We start from the raw sequence: 16,496 nt of genomic DNA, 5'->3' as shown, positions 1-16,496 counted from the left end.
CTAACAGCAAATCACAATTGTTCACAAATTAAGAAACCGTTTACACGTACAGTATGTAGATAGTGTTAAACATGATTTTTTTTTTTAAATCACTTACGTAGGCTATAAAAAAATGAAGTAAAAGTTAAAAAAAAAACGTTGTGACAGGTGCATTTTAGCCTCCTAAAATGGATATGAAGGGGAATTCTAAAACTTTGGCATTTGCATTTTTTAAAATATCCACTTGTGTAACCGGCTTCTCAGGCACACACACACACACACACACACACACACACACACACACACACACACACACACACACACACACACACACACACACACACACACACACACACAGTGGGAAATAAAGATGAATAGGACAAGAAAAAGGAGCAAACATTAAAATCATTCATTACCGCATGCTTAGCTACAACATTTAAAGCATGAACAGAATAGAAAAGGCTTGTTTATGTACAGTTCTACCTCAGGAGTTCCACATGGTCGGCAGCCGCACTGTCTTGTCCGGGCTTGCTGCCCTACAGAGACACAAAGAAGCCAGGATGCTTAAAAGGTTTTCGGAACGAACGGCTCCACATGACGGGAAAGCAGAAAACATCACAGCAGCAACAGAGCAAATAGCCATCCGGCTGAATTTCAATTACTTAAAAAATACATTTACTTACACGTGGGAACAAAAAGTTGGCTCTCTGCATCAGGGAGACCATCCAATCAAAATTTCCCTCTGTATGGGAACCATAGAACTTGGGTGAGCTGCTTTTTGTCAGTTGAATAGCAATGTTGGTGGACTTGGCCTTGAATCACTGCATAACAATGAAGAAGTCAACAAGACATAGGCCTACCTATTTTTTTGGACACAGCCACAATTAACGTTTGCTTGGGTGCAGTCCATCATTGTTCAATGTTCCATCATTGATTAGTAATTAACCACCACTTAAGTAAAAAAAAAAAAACACCACTGGGAACACATGCAAAAGGCATTACCCCTCATAGCCACACCAACACTAGCAGGTCTCTAATCCTAGTAATTTTTTAAAATACACCTTTTAGTCTGTGAAAAAGTGTTATTTTGGATATGGCTTACAGCCCCTTTAAGGTTGGGAAGCGAGGAAGAGAGGAAGGGAAAGAAAAGCAAAAGAAAAGGAAAGAAAGAGGAGAAGCAGATTTGAGATACCTTCCACATGTGCTGCAAGCAACATTCATTTACATTTAAAAAAGTGAGTGCTTTAAGAGTAATCCTGATGGCCAGGAACAGGAAGTAGTAATATTTTCACAAGTGTTAATGTATCAGGAATGGGAGACGTTTGGGGAAACGACTGGTAGGCTGTCGTCAGGAGAAAATCCCCTTTGTAGACAAGCGGAGCAGAGCAGGCGAGGAGAGAGAGATGCAGGCTGGCACACAGGCCCGTTTCAAGGTATTTGGGGGCTCTAGGCCTTTTTAAATGACTTCTCCTCAAGAGAGAGAGATATTTGGATGGCAGTATCATTGCACTTTTCAGTCATTGAATTTAGGGAGGTTTCGCCTCACTTACTAAGTTGTCATTGCTATCATTTGCATACAAGTACATAACAAGTCCTTACCATGGGGCCCCCTTTTCACGTTGGGGCCCTAGGCAATTGCCTAGTTTGCCCGCCTGGTTGTGACAGGCCTGCTGGCACAGGAAGGCAGGAACAGCCGCTGCAATTTGTAAATGCAAATGTGCCCCAATCGAGCATGCAGCCCACATAAGAGTGAGAGATGTGAACTGCGATCGTGAATTGTGATCCTAAAACCAGGCCAGCCATCAGCAGAGGCTCTGAGCTGCTTGAGTATGGAGGACAAATGTCTCATAAGAAAGGAGGAATGGGTAGGGGGAACTGGGGCCTTCTGTGAATAGTCAAATACTAGAGGAATAATATGGTCCTCATTTCTACCTCTACCACACTTATATCTCACTCTGCAGTAAAGCATCTTCGGAATTTTTATTAAGTCTGAAAAACATGTCCTATTAGTATAGGGTCTGATTGAATTATAGGCAAACAGTCATGATCTCATGAAGCGAGAGAAGTGGCATCACCAATAGCAAGGACATTTGCACAAAGAACAAAATACTCTCAGTAGGGTTAATAGGGTTAGTCCAATTGCATGATGCTTGGCTGCAGCTTCAGTGGATGGGATGCCATTCACCATCAGTGTTGCCAGATTTGGCTGCTTAAGATGGCCGCCTGTGGGTAAAAGTGGGTAAAAATGGGTAAAAAGGGCATTTGGGCGGGTTTTTCTGCAAATTTACAGCCATAGAAATCAATAGAATTTAGTTGAAATTGGGCGGGATTTAGTGCCTCCGGGCAGGTTTTGAGCAGTCTTTGGGCTGGAAATCAGTCTCATCTGGCAACCCTGTTCACCATTCAGGCTCGTCTCATCAGATTCAAAGGAGAAGTGAGAAGGCATTATTGCATAGTGGCAATGCTAACAGTAAATCCTCTGGGTAAGACTAAGACAGGCGACACATTCGATTCAGGGGGTTTCATGGGTAGATGAAGCTATGTTTAGTCTCGTGCTGCTTGTAGGTGTAAAGGAAAGAAAAAATAAACATGCCATGGGCGCCAAGAAGAGTTCAGTGAAAAGGCAACCAAAGAGGATTAGGCTATCCTGGCAGCCAAATCAGACTAGCACCCAGTGCTGGACTGGGATAGATATAGAGCCCGGGCACCTTTGGCTTAAAGGGGCCCTACATAATTAACAAAACTTACTCACTGGAAGGCCCAGCACCCTCGTGGGCCCCTATTTCATTACATTTCTGAAAATAGGGGCCCACGACGGTGCGGGGCCCACCGGGAAATGCCCGCTATGCCAGATGGCCACTCCAGCCCTGTTAGCACCACACATGGGGAAATGTTCATAGTGACCTACTGTAGGCCTATGCCACCTGCATATCCCTTACACAGGCTTTTAGCACAGGGGTGTCGTACAGGGGGGTTAAGTGTGACTGAGTCACCAGGGACCCATGGTTATAGGGGTCACAGTGTCTGATGTATGTAGATATATGGATGGGGGGGGGGCGGTCCATTGGAGCTGATTGCCCATAGGGCCCACAATTTGCTGCTACACCCCTGTTTAATCATGACATGTAAAAAACAAATATATGTTTATTTATGGTGCTGTTAAAGATGCTTTCACTTGTGTGTGGTTGCAAGAAAATTAGTAGATTTATGTTTATGTTTATGCAAGCAAATTGGAAGATAAGACCATGTCAATGCCAGTGTGTCCTGCAGTAGTGTTTAGGAAAAGCTCCAATAATGTGTGGGTAAATGCAGGTAAATGCTTGCTGGTAATGTGCAGCCAGCAAATTAACTGCACCTGACTGCTGGCTGTTGTGCTTCAGAGGGGTATACTAAGAAGCTGGTTCAGGAGTAAACCAGGTTACGTTCGGGGGTCAATCATCTAATACAGTGGTTCTCAAACTTTTTGTGTGAAGTACCACCCGAGAAAATATTGAGCTCTCCGAGTACCACCTTGACAACCAACATTAGAATATCGCAGCAAGGCCTTCCATATTCACTTTTGCCGGTCAATACAGGAGAGGTTCATAACGGCATCAACAGCTACGGTCACATTCAGTGCAAGTTTGTTTTTAAATTTCTTGCTTGCCTATTATTATTCTGCATTATGTTTTCAGATTCATACAGTTCAATATTACAAAATGTAAGACCAATGACACATTTTCGACTGCAACAGCTTGATCAGCCTTCAAATCAATGCACAAAAAATGACAAAAATGAAAAAATTCTTCCAAGTACCACCAGAGATGTCTCAAGTACCACCAGTGGTACGCGTACCACAGTTTGAGCAGAGAGAGTAGAGAGAGAGAGGTTCCATTGGCCCATTGTTTCCTGGTTCTATTATGGCCCCCCTTAGGCAGACCTAGGCAGACCTAAGGACTGTTCTATTAATTGTAGGAGCATTATGACACGCCCCTTTAGGCAGACCGGAACCTGGTCGCGTTAGGTGCCCATAGAAACCTATTATGTTGGCATATCTCTATACTTAAAGAATCTCTGGTTTGAGCATGACTGATAGAAGAGCCTCCATTAGAGTTCTCATTTCCTCCACGGCTTGCGGTTGTCCCTCGACTGAACTTGTTGTTGAATTACTCAGCTGCTCTCTTGCAGGTGTCTCACCAGATTGTGGTCCTGGACGTGGCCAGGGATGATGTACTGAGCAGCACCTGGGGAGTTCTTTCGTGACATCCTTGTAAAGCCTCTTGTAGCCACAAGCAACATTGGTGCAACATTGGCCCTGGCGCCTGGAGCGTCATTACGCAACATTCAGGCTCATGAGATTTGGGACAACTATATTAAAAATCTTAGTTTGTTTGAGATGAATGAACACATTTTAATGAAAGATGAGGGTCTTAGCATTTAAACGCCTTCTTAATGCATGTTTTTATGTGTTTCAGAGGCTGAGATATTTTGGTTTTTATAGGCTGAGGGCAGCTTTTCTTAGGCATTCAGCACCCTTTTTCGCAGGTGCCTTAGGCATCAATGGCTTAAAGACCATATGACACTTGGGAAATATTGTAATATACACAAACACATTGAAAGTAAGCATAAAATATAGTCACTTGAAGTTGGTTTTGATCATTATGATAGAAAACATGATGTTTTATGGCCTTTGAACAGCGAGATTTTTGACATCTGCTGGCGCGCTTCCCACAAGTCCGTCACGTGACCGATGACGCACGCTCAGGAATCTATAGGCCTATCAGGACTGTCTTGACGCCTGTCAGGATTACCTGTCACAACTAACATGGATTCCGTAGTGGGTCTAGACAACTCATCTGACGCATACTCGGAGCCTGAAACATTTTTGAAAGTAGAAGAGTCCAACCCGATACTGGACGATAGTGGTGGAGGCATTATGCCCTACAGATAGGCTACGAGCCGTATCTGGATGAGATGAAGCGATGAGGCTCCGAAAGTTCGGATGGCGAAGCAGAAGGCGCTGTCGGTGGTGCTGCTGTGACAGACGGCGGGATGCCAAGAGACGTTGGCAGGCTACAGCGCGTGGAATGGTAACTACCTTCTTGTTCATTTTCCTGACAATGAACGGAGAGTAGACTCCGTAAGATAGTGTAGGCCTTTGTTGTATCGTTTGTTTGTACCACCGAGTATTTGTGTGCAGTCTGCTTCTCACATCCTAAAAGTAGACTAATAGCCATAGGTAGGGGACTGTACCGATCGCAAAATGATTTTACGTCTCAGTGCCTCATTGTCTTCATCTTTATGTAGTTAGGCCTATATTATTATTTGTTTTTATAAAGGAACACCAAGGCCGTCAGACCAATTACGCAGTTTGCCCTGCGCCATGGCTTGGCTCCAGTGCCTTTCCTTCCGCGAATAGGCTACTCCGGACTTTTACGTGAATCAACACTCGACATTGACACTTTGTGAAGTTCTGTGATTATTCCCAACATCCTTGCCTTTATCTGTCGCATTTTAGGTGTTTTTGTGGGAGGTTTGCGCCGATGCCAACAGTAGAGGAGTCGGTGTGCTGCCGCGAACAGCCCAAAGTGTGCGCCAGGAGAGAAGAGGAGCGGAAACACACATCCGCTGCGTAACAGAACATTCTGGCTTTCAGCCCGTTTGTCTGAACGAGCACGTTCTCCGTGTTATTTATATTTCCACTACCGGCAAGACTACGGGGACGTAGAGGGAACGAGTGAGTAGCCTAGTCATAGGGCCTATTGTAAAACCATTTGTATGGAATAGTAGGAACCGTATGATTTCATATCAATGATGTAAACTTCTCATGCAGGCCTACATCTAAAACTCATCTGTTTTTTCTCTCTTCTGATCATCTTTCAACTTTTAGGTGGAAGAGATATACTGCATATAGACAATTTGTTAGATTTTGCTATGACTACCTGGGAATACACGCCAAGGTCCCCTTACCTTCCTTTGTGGTGTGGTCCATCCGGATAACTTTTCCTCTGTATACAGATTACAGGGGGTTCCAGGACAACAGCCGGTGATGTTGCTCATGCACAAGTGTTGGTAAATAAATGACAATGAATGTCAATACATGTTACCTGTAGCTTCACATGAATTTGTCTTCATTTTGCAACTCACAACAGCGTACAACAAATAGCCCTAGGGGGCGCCAAATACAACCTCACCAGTGGCGGTTTTAGAAAGTCTGAGGTCCTAGGCCAAGAACAGTTTCGAGACCCCACAACCCTTGGGCTAGGTGACACCAAACATACAAATTCAGCAGTGGCGGTTTTAGGAAGTCTGAGGTCCTGGGCAAAGACCACATTTGAGGACCCCCCCCCCCCCACACACACACACACACACACACACACACACACACACACACACACACCACCACCACCAGCAGCAGCATCACCTAAGATGTAAATGTATTGGATTTATTTTATCTATTACTTTTTGAGAAGAGACAAGTCAACTTCTTAGGAAACAAACAGTTGAACATTTTTCTTTTAGTGTTATTCCAGAGACGAAATCCTGAAATAAAGTGATGAACCATTGGAACAATCTTGTACAAATTGTAATAGTCTTGGCTGCATCAACCATTCCCATCCTGCTTGTACTTATAATCCCTACCTGCTCCTACATGCTTACTTTTACAACTCAGTTCTTTGCTTATCAGTTCACTTGATGTCAAAGTAAATATAATGAGAGTTACTGATTGGACAATTCTATGATATTATGATTTGACATATTTCCGATTGACATGTTCTTCCATATTAAATACATCCACTGAGTAAGTCTCAAGCAATGCACATCAAAATCGAATGCACATTGAATTTCTCAGCATCAGTGGCCTCATGCCATGCTCAGGCCATCACAGTCATGGAAGGTAGAGGGGTGGAACAGTTAATTGGTCAGGGTACCTCCCTTACAAATTGTCTCCTCCCTCTGTACACCATCTCTGGTGAACCTTTGCTCTTCAACATGAGCATAAGGCAGTCCCACCCCCCAAACACCTCCATGACCGAGATGATCTGATCATAGAACGGTGGCCCGCCCTAATCCACAACCATAACTGTAGTGCCCAGGGCATAGACTTGCTACACTGCACAGGTTCTATACCCATCATGTGCTTATCACTCTTATATGGATATTGAGTAAACACTTTCAATGAAGAATGCCATCCTTACTGCAGTAGGGGTGTGAACCTCTCAATTGAATGTATTGTGCTCACCCACAAAAGATAAAAAAAATCCTTCATTGAAAAGCAATCAATCACCAATTTCAGCTTTGAACACAAAAGTAACATAAGAAAAATGCAATATCATATAGAAATGTTTCAAAGTTTCATCATATCACCATTTTATTTTAAGACTCAAACTTTTAAAAGCATCAAAAATATGATCACTCAGACAGTGAAGCCTGGAGATTAAATTAAAACACATGGCCATCACCTTTGATTTACTGAAATGTATTAATAAAAACCCTAAACAGATGTAAACGAACGGCCTCTGCGATATTGTGTGTGTCAATGTCTAAGTCAAGCGGACTAAGACATTCAAAGTGGTGGAACAATTGCACACAGGGCGCTAGGGCAAATAGATAGGGCCCACATGCAGCCCGCCAGTGCCCCCACATGCAGCCCGTTAGGGCCCCCATTACCTAAAGGAGGGCCCTTGGACTAGTTGCAAATGCCCTAATTGTCCTCCTTATAGCTCTGTCCCTAATCATTCATTTGAGCTTTTTCACCATATAACTTGGCAGTTTTGATAGGTACTGTTTTTTTTAACTTCTGAGAGTTGTGATTGACCAATGACTGAGGCAGGAAGACAGAAATGACGGGGATAGGGTATGGAAAAATCTAATTTTGCCCCATAAAATTACTTGGGCATTTTTGCTAGCAAACTGACAACTTACACCTTCACCATGGAAGCTTATCTAGTATTCTTTATCATGTGGTGTCCAATATGTTGTGCAGTACTTCTGGGAGAATACAATGAAAGCCCACATGGGTATTGGGGGGCACTGTAGCAACACAGACATGAAATGAGTGGGTAGGATATTCAAAATATCACCTCAAGGTCTCTCCATCTCAAATGACTAAAGCTAATATTACACACCCTGTAATAACCTTTTTCAGAACCCCAAGGAGAGGATGGAGCAGGTGGTTCCCAACACAGTAGATCAATGCACTCACAGAAAATATGAAAATAAATGTGTTTATTACATGCAGTTCAGCTCTGTCCAATTTTAAACAAAAGTATGAGTACATTTGTGGTGTAATTACAACAGTAGCACATAATACATAACTGTAACACCATGTATGCCATTGTACCTTATGTACAGTGAGACTGTCATTACTAAAAAAACACTAAAAACCTAACGAGGACCTGGCCTGGTTCACAACAGATGGTGAGTGTGTAGCTTTGGTGCCCCCTGCTGGAGCAGAGCTACACATACTATCACTGCAAACTCAATCCAACCAGTGGAGAATCAGCTGAACATACGACAAGGAAATTGGTCTACTTTTTACTCAGATAAGTCACCTGAGTTGGAACCATTTGTATGCATAAGTGTGAAAAAAAGAGAGAAAAAAGTGTCCTTCCAACACACCCTGTACTGTGGTTTTGGAATTACCGGCATCAAACTTTTGGTAATGTCTATATTGAAGGGTTGTTTGTGGCGCTAAAGCGTGTTGTGTGTGTGTGTACTGACTGCTGCCCTCTTATCCGGCTTTTCACATGATGCACTCAGTGGCTCTGGAACAGGGGATAGGTCTGGAATGTCAAAGTCATCACAGCTGTAGTCCTCAACTCGACACATGGCCTCCACCATCCGCATCAGCTCTTCAGCATAGCCTGTTGCAGAGGAATATGGGGACAAGGTTCAAATTAATCCTACAATAGATATAGCACACGAGTACATCTCAAATCCTAATCTTATCTGCTATGAACTTTCTATAGTCACTTCAGAAATGGCCCCAGTCTATCTGAGACATACTACTACTCTTCCTTACCCTGTGATAATGTCTTTTGAAACAAACAAAAGTGCAAGTCCTGAGACATTTACAATCATTGCTCTGTACATTTTTTGTGCACTGGGAATGTTGCAAGCTGTAGCTAAGTCCTTGATTGAAAGCAGCTTTGGATAAAAGAGTCTACCAAGTATAATGTAATGTCCTAAAAGTATGTTTCACTGAATATTTCTGTATGATTACCTGCTCTCCATCCCTTTGTATGAAAAGTGACACAGGCTGTTCCCTGCCTTCCAAGACTCTGTGTGCACAAGAAGAGAACAGTCCCTCGAATCCGGTATGCCTGTTGTGGATGTGATCCATAACTGATGTCCATTTGTCCACCACAAGTTGAACATTGCCAGGAGGCGTCGAGACCACAGCCCAGTACAGATGGTTTATTATACTTCCCACCCAGGGTTTGACATCCTGGCAACCTCTGGTTTGACCAAGGCTCTGCAACTTCTTCTTGACACCTGAGTAAACATGTGTAGATGAATCAATAAATAGTGAATGTAATGTACATCTGGCACACACACACACACACCTGGGGCAATGCAGGGATGAAATAATGTGGGGTGTGTATGTACCAATATATGTGTAGAGACATATAAATGTAGGCTACACTTCCTTTGAACTGCATAGCCACAGTCCTTGTTGGTGGCCTCAGACATGCTTGTATGCAAAAGTCACAGTGCTGATCTTTTGTTGAGTTCACATGAATAAATAAGAACATGAATATGTGCACATATAAAATGTGTGTGTGTATGTGTAAAAGGAAAAATAAAATAATAATTTAAAAAAGGTTTCTTTCCCAACACAAAGAACCTATCTGAGCAAAAAGTAGACCCATGTACAGTGTACTAAACCCAACCAGTGTAAGGTCTGAGAGAAGGGGTTGACCTACTGGCCAGTGTGGTGTGTAGTCAAATGTGATCTGTATTAGTAGCCTAACTTAGTAGACCTACACAGTTTAACAAAACTTACATCAATTGATGCAGTGTTTCCCAACCACTGTGCCGCGGCACACTAGTGTGCCGTGAGAGATTGTCAGGTGTGCCGTGGAAAATTCTTGTTTTCAAAAAAAAATAAAGAAAAAAACGAATTCATTATTATCAGCAAATAATGCCTATATGTCATTAGTGTCTGCTGTTGACTGGCGTCCTAATCATGTAATAATTCCTTATCACTAGGTGGCAGCAGATAGCGAATTGCATTGTATCAGCTGTCAAATGAAGGCAAATGCCGTGAGCTCGAGTCAATACAAAGAGAGTTTGGATTTAGGACTACCGGTACTTGTACGTGGGATGCAACGGCACCGATTCCATTGTGCTTGGTATGTAAACGAAACACCCTTCACAAAACAAGAGTGCAGACTATTTTGTTGGCCTGCGTAAGAAAACAGAGAACCAAGCAACATTTATGAGGGAAAAAAGGTAAACGAGAGAACCCTTAAAGCTAGCTATCACGTAGCTGAACTTAGCTAAATCAAAAAAGTCTCACAGTGGTAGCAGAGACGCTAATATTACCTGCCTGCAAAGCCATTGTAAATGGGATGCTTGGACCTGAAATAAATAGCCAAAGTCCCTCTCTCAAATAACACAATTTCCAGACATTGATGACATGTCTGCTGACATCGAAAGTTTGGTTTTGGAAAAGATCCGTATCCGTGAGAAATTTGCGTTGCAACTTGACGAGGCTGATATTAGTGGACATGCGCAACTCCTGGCCAATGTGCGTTTTGTGGATGGAGACGCAATCAGAGAAAACGTTCTATTTTGCAAGGCATTGAACAGAGATTGATAGGCCTATTAAACATGCATGTTCATATTGTAACAGTGAAATATTTCCTAAATATCATTGCTGCTGTCAGAATAAGCATTATTTTCTATATTCCTGCAAATAGAATGCTTTTGGACAGAATAACAATTTGTAAATAGTAGGCCTAGGCCTACTTTGAAGTTTAGCTTCCTTAAGAATTGGACATGTTTAGTGCACTTTTTATTTGAAAGAGGAAATTTAAAAGATGATAAAAAATGTGTTTATTTGATTGCTATTCAAGGCACTTTTATAAGAATGAGGCCTACGGTATATTGTTAGGCGGCTACTATAATTTGTTTTCATTATTTCATAATTTTTGGTTGGTGGTGTGCCGCGAGATTTTTTGAGGGGGAAAAGTGTGCCCTGGCTCAAAAAAGGTTGGGAAACACTGAATTGATGGGACCCCGTCAGCAGTGAAGCCATCTCTTTCCTCTGCAGCAACATAGGCCTACTCAGACTGGCATTCCTGGAGTATCTGAAACATTATATAAAAATATGATGGAGCGTGAGTAGGAGAGAAATAAGCGCTACTGCAAACCCAAAACAAACATGACAGCAGATTGTTCTTGAACACACAAAGAAGTTGCAAATGTACATGACATTACATAACAGCGGTTACTGCATGTTCGTTTGGGTTTCTGACAAGAGTAGGCTATTTGTCAACACGTAGAGTAGGTTCATGCTCCATTAGTCACGGACACAACGCTGATGGGGGGGACAGTCGCATAGAGTTGCATTGGTTGTCTTTTCAGCAGGTAGGCCTACAGTAGACTATTTACCAGTAGACAAATATAATTATACTGTAACGTAGGCCTACGGCGGCGAACTGAAATGTAGGAAGCGACTAGACTTTTTGCAAACACTCTCTGAGATTAATTTAGATGCACGGCTGAAGCACTTTAGTAGCAAGCTTTGTTGAAGTGTTCAGAACTGGCACCAACTTCAACTACCGTTCACCAAGCAAGTGGTTTACGCGGTGATAAAACACAAACCTCTTTGCACTTCCTTTCCCTCGAGTTCATGATTAGAATGTTGTCCAAAATAAGATGGTACAGCCTACCTCCAGCCGCTGCCTTTTCTCCAGAGCACGAGACCCCCTGCAGCTGACGTCGGTGCCGCTCTCCCCCCTCGAGTTTGTCCCCCGAGGGAATATGCTCGGCACTGATTTGGGCCGCAAAACCCTCTTCAGACGAACATCCATTCCTAGTTGCTCCTTCAGAGCCGGGGTCGAGTCGTAACATTTATCCAGAAAATGTGCATAACACAGTACAGAGCTTGGCTTCCACGGTGTTCCTTTGGGATCAGTTCTCGTCCTGCGAACTTGCTGTGTCCACAGCAAGTTCAATTCAGGGTCTTTTGGGAAGCGATGCAGTGTGAAACCGCTCTCCCTGGTGTTTGAGCAGTATCCTGCAACGCACCGCTCGGGCATGTTGTTAAAAAATATTCGAGAAAGAACGTACACTCTATCGATTCCTGTCAGGATGGTTGACAGCACGTGCAGTCAGGTGTAAACAGAGAGGTGTGGCGTGGCGGCATTCCTGAGCACACGTCATTTTATGGAAGGGCCACTGGCATGTGGAATTTAGTGGCGCGTGTTCAAATTTTGGAAATAACAGGAGAACCAGTAATATTTGTCATATGGATGCATCTCAACTAGAATATAATAGTTATTTCAGACTGAACTAAAAAGGGTCGTCTCCACGTGTCATGAGGTCTTTAAAGCTTAGAATCGAGTCCATCAAGGGGTTGGTGAGGGAGACGATAGCCAGGCATGCGAATGTTGTGGCTAATTCAGTATAAATTCCTGTTGACCGGAGCAGAGCTGCTTCCATGCTGATGTGTGCTAACTGCAGTCAGAAATTCAGTGTGGGGGATGCGGCCTCCCCAGATCAGGCTCTCTTCCTGAGAGCAGAGTTAAGTTGAGCCATGACCTTGTGTTTTCTTGGTGTTGACCTGGAAAAAGCGAAAGATTGGTATAACACTGAGATGGTGTCCAGAGAATGCTGCATACAGGGCCGTCGCAAAGCATAGGCGGTCTAGGCGGTCGTCGAGGGCGCCAAATATACTGGGGGGCACCACAGCCCACAGAATTACAATATTAAGCAAGATTAAGCATGAAACTTAACATTGACAATGGTTTTTAATGGGCACTCAGTACATATAGTACACGGTTCTAGATCAGCTGTGTTCGATCAGATGTATGACACTATGTTTACAGATGCCTATGTCAAATTCCACAAAAATAAAAGATTGGTGTTTGCCTAGGCCTAGGGCACCAAATTAACTAGAACCGGGCCTGTCATAGACTCTGGGCTGTGTGCCAGGACAGCACAGTTATCTGCAAACAGGGTGATGTGGTAGGTTAATGTCTTTATGTGAGCCTGGAGCTGTAAGATGTTTAAGAGGCTACCGTCAAGATGGCATTGCAGGCCTACTGCATGTTGATGCTGCAGGGAGAGGTGGACCAATACTGTGATTGCTGAGAGGAGAAGGTTAAAGAACACTGGTGCCAGGAGGACACAGCCTTGCTTCACCCCAACATTAACCTTGATGGGCTCAGCGTTGCTTCACCCCAAACATTAACCTTGAAGGGCTCAGATTGGAAGCCTCCAATGCAGTTGTTGCAAAATGGAAAGGAAATTGGGTGGCACACAAAGTTGTTTCCAGAGCATGCCACGGTTTATGGTGTCAAAGGCTATGCTGGGGTCAATTGAAGGCAACCTAAAGGTTCCTTTGCTGCTCTCCACTGGTACTTATTTTCCAAGTGTGGGCGTGTGCATGCATGACTGTGTTAGAGAGAGTGTGGCTGTCCGTGGTGCTGAAGCTACTGTATAGGAGGACACAGCCTTGCTTCACCCCAACATTAACCTTGAAGGGCTCAGCCATGCTTCATCCCAACATTAACCTTGAAGGGCTCAGCCATGCCTCATCCCAACGTTAACCTTGAAGGGTTCAGACTGGACGCCTCCAATGCAGTTGTTGCAAAATGGAAAGGAAATTGGGTGTCGCACTGAGTTTGAGAAGTTGTTTCCAGAGTATGCCACGGTTTATGGTGTCAAAGGCTTAACTGAGGTCTATTGAAAACGACGTAAAGGTCGCTTTACTGCTCTGTACTTACATGTATTTTCCGAGTGTGTGCATGTGCATGCGTGCCTGTGTGAGAGTGTCGCTGGCCATGGTGCTGAAGGTTCTGTATCTGCCACTCTGCACTGATGGAGGCGAACGCATCCACCACAAAAGGGATGTGTGTGCATTGTGTGTGCATTGTGTGTGTGTGTGTGTGTGTGTGTGTGTGTGTGTGTGTGTGTGTGTGTGTGTGTGTGTGTGTGTGTGTGTGTGTGTGTCTGTCTGTCTGTCTGTCTGTGTGTGTCTGTGTCTGTGTCTGTGTCTGTGTGTGTGTGTGTGTGTGTGTGTGTGTGTGTGTGTGTGTCTGTGTGTGTGTGATTTCGTCCATGTGTTTGTACATGTTTGTGTAAACAAAGCTGCAAGATGTCCACCTGTGTTGTGCATGTGATTACTGCCTGATTATATAATCTCCTCAGCTGGGGGTACAAGGGCCAGTACAAGAGCAGTGGACAGAGGGCCTAAACACACCAACAGACCCCTGCTGAGATCTGCTGCCACCTCCCCTGCCATGTCACAGCTTAGGACATATGTATTTATGCAGCCGCTACGCATGATCAAGTCATTATTATTCAGCCGTTACGCATGATCAAGTCATTATTATTCAGCCGTTACGCATGGTCAAGTCATTATTATTCAGCCTGTCACTAATATTGGACATCTGCTTCTGAAGGCCAATGCATATTCTAACCCCTGTGCTTGCACTCTGTGCATAATTGGCGTTTATGACAGAATCTTGCCTCACCCCAAAAGTCCTCTAAAGTTTTTGTTCTTCCTTTTTTTTCTTCCCTCAATGCTTTTTTGAAAGTTACAGGGTGATACTTGAAGGACGAGAGGCCTTTATACAGTGTATTTTGAGTTGTGTATTTGGAGTGTGTTTTCATGGACACATGTGACAACTTCATGTGACAACTATCACCGCTCCATGGAAAGATAGTATTAGTATTACTGTTGGTTTTGTCATGATGTTATGATCACGGCCGTAACTACCATTGAGGACACAGAGGTCATGTCCTCTGTTTTTTTTTCAGAAATGGAACATTTATCTATGATCAAAATCAATCCATGGTAAATTCAGTCTGTATACGACACCCCCTATTCCCATGTATTTTCCTCAAAAACAACTCAATTTTTTCAAATCATGAGTTGAAATATCCCAACTATAGACTATTATCAGAATATTAGGAAGCCTCGCAACAGTCAGTGCACGAGTCATGGATAGGCCTACACATTGCAAGGAAAGTGCATCCTGTGTGCATCCTCAAGGCAATGATTAATGAAAACAAACTTACAGTAAGAGTTTGACTGAAGAGTTTGAAGCATTCTAAATGTGCAGTATGCAATACAGCGCACAGTATTTGACCTCAGTATTTGACCTCAGTATTTAAAAATGTGCAGCCCTGGTGATGGCGTTATGATATCAATCATTCCAGCAGTAAAGGACCAAACAATATGATAAATATGCTGCATGTTCATACATTAGTTCACCCCTTACTGTGAATCTCTCCTCCTCACACACAGGGGTTAATGGGGCCACAGACACACACACGCACACACACATGCATGTACACCCACTACACCCCCCAGTGTGTCACAGCTCCTCCACATTTCACTGCAATCATGAAGTATGAAGTTCAGAGGGAAGCTGTAATGGTGTGTGGGCCACTGTAGGCCATGGCAAGACAGAGTGGGGCTGGAGTAGGCTGGGGGCGGGGGGGATGGGATGAGATGTGTGTATGAGGGGAAGGGGGTGTCGCTCTTGGCTTGGCTGGACTGTGTGGGCCACCGTAGGCTATGGGAAGACAGAGTGGGGCTGAAGAAGCCAGAAGGGTGGGGGCGGGGGGGGGGGGGGGGGGGGGGGGGGGGGGGGGGGCGACTGGATGAGATGTGTGTGTGAGAGTGGAGTGAGGAGATGAGATGTGTGTGTGTGGGGGGGGAAAGGGTGGAGGTGGTGCTTCTCGCTCTCGGCTTGGCTGGGCTGGACTATGTGTGTGTGTGTGTGTGTGTGTGTGTGTGTGTGTGTGTGTGTGTGTGTGTGTGTGTGTGTGTGTGTGCGTGCCTGTGTGTGTGTGTTTATGTGTGTGCGTGCGTGCGTGCATGCGTGTGTGCGCANGCGCATCTGTGTGTGTGTGCGTGCGTGCGTGCGTGCGTGCATCCGTGCGTGCGTGCGTGCGTGCGTACGTGCCAGCGTGCGTGTGGGTGTGTGTGTGTGTGTGTCACNGTATAGTCAAGTCAAGTCAAGTAGGTTTTATTGTCAATTTCTTTACATGCACTGGTCATACAAAGAATTTGAAATTACATTTCTTGCTTTCCCATACAGACATAGACTAATCTAGGTAAGGACATAGACAGTATAGACATAGACAGTACTTATACATGGACTTAAGACAGTATGGACATAGACAGTGCTCATACAGACATTTAAAGTGCAAGACTGGACAACAGAAGACTTGTAGAGGACATACATTAAGAGGTATTTGTTGTGCTTTTGTGCTTTTCCTAAAAAAAGTCCTTTCTAGCGTTCTGACATGGTAATAGTAGTAGCATTTTGAAGAAAATGAATATAAAAAAG

This window comes from Engraulis encrasicolus, chromosome 12 (assembly GCF_034702125.1).
Source record: "Engraulis encrasicolus isolate BLACKSEA-1 chromosome 12, IST_EnEncr_1.0, whole genome shotgun sequence".
Taxonomy (NCBI): domain Eukaryota; kingdom Metazoa; phylum Chordata; class Actinopteri; order Clupeiformes; family Engraulidae; genus Engraulis; species Engraulis encrasicolus.
Note: the sequence above shows the minus strand (reverse complement) of the source record.